Here is a 1371-nt window from a genome sequence, read left to right on the forward strand (position 1 = left end):
GATCAAACCTGCCATCCTTCAAATGGTGCAGTCTTCAGTTCAGTTTGGTGGTCTCCCTTCTGAAGATCCAAACTTGCATCTCTCTAACTTCATGGAACTTTGTGAAACTTTTAAAGTTAATGGAGTTAGCGACGATGCCATTAGATTGAGGTTGTTTCCATTCTCGCTCAGAGAACGAGCCAAGAGTTGGTTGAATTCTTTGCCACCGAATTCTATTGCTACATGGAATGATCTGGCAACAAAATTCTTGTCAAAGTTCTTTCCTCCAGCTAAGTCTGCAAAGCTAAGAGGAGAAATCAACAATTTCTGCCAACAAGATAATGAATCTCTCTATGAGGCTTGGGAGAGGTTTAAAGATCTGATCAGGAGGTGTCCTCATCATGGCATAGAAAAGTGGATGCTGGTTCACAATTTCTACAACGGGTTGGTTGGTAACACTAGAACTTTAATAGATGCAGCAGCTGGTGGAGCTTTTATGAGAAAGAGTGCTAATGAGGCTTACGATCTATTGGAGGAGATGGCTCTAAATAATCAGCAGTGGCCAACTGAAAGGAGTCAAACTAAGAAAGTAGCTGGTGTGCTAGAGGTTGATGCCATCACAAAGTTGACAGCTCAAGTTGAGGCCTTGACAAAGCTGATTGCAGGGCAAGCTAAACAAGCCCAAGTTATTTGTGAGATATGTGGAGGCAACCATCACTTTTCAGAGTGTCAGGCAGATGTGGATAATTTGCCAATGGATCAAGCAAAAGCCATTGGGAACTACTCCCAAAATAATAATTATGGGCACAACCAACAGGGGTTCTACCAGCAGAGAAATCAGCCCCAACAAAACCAACAACAAAGTCCTAGTGGAGGCTCCAATATCCAAGCTGATTTATTGCTCCAATTCATGATGGAGACTAGAGCCTCTATTAAAACTCTAGAAACTCAAATGGAACAATTGTCTACTCAAGTGGCAAACCAAGCTCAAGGAAATTCACCTAGCACTAGTGAGGCAAAAGGAAAAGAGCAATGTAAAGCAATTTCCTTGAGGAGTGGAAAGAGTTATGAAGGACCTAGTGGCAAGCAACCAGTTGAAGATGGGGTTAAAGATCAATCAGCACCAACTCCAACATCAATAGAAATAAAAACTACTGATAGCCCTGCACCACCACAACAGTCTCCACCAATCAGTATTGATCATCATGTGAAGATACCTTATCCTCAGAGACTCCGAAAGACCAATCTAGACAAGCAGTTTACAAAATTTCTAGAGGTCTTCAAAAGACTACACATCAACATTCCTTTTGCTGAAGCCTTGGAACAAATGCCCCGTTATGTGAAGTTCATGAAGGAGATATTGTCTAAGAAGAGAAAAATGGAGGACTATGA

At 41.7% G+C, this 1371-nt stretch overlaps 1 non-coding gene across 1 annotated transcript; it reads right to left on the reverse strand.

Moving 5' to 3' along the window:
• Positions 1–280: 280 nt before the first annotated feature.
• LOC133037611 (small nucleolar RNA R71) lies at positions 281–387 on the reverse strand. Its single transcript, XR_009687703.1, has one exon. It is a non-coding gene; the product is annotated as a small nucleolar RNA R71 (small nucleolar RNA).
• Between the last annotated feature and the right edge of the window lie 984 nt (positions 388–1371).

Source organism: Cannabis sativa, chromosome 4 (genome assembly GCF_029168945.1).
Source record: "Cannabis sativa cultivar Pink pepper isolate KNU-18-1 chromosome 4, ASM2916894v1, whole genome shotgun sequence".
Lineage (NCBI taxonomy): Eukaryota > Viridiplantae > Streptophyta > Magnoliopsida > Rosales > Cannabaceae > Cannabis > Cannabis sativa.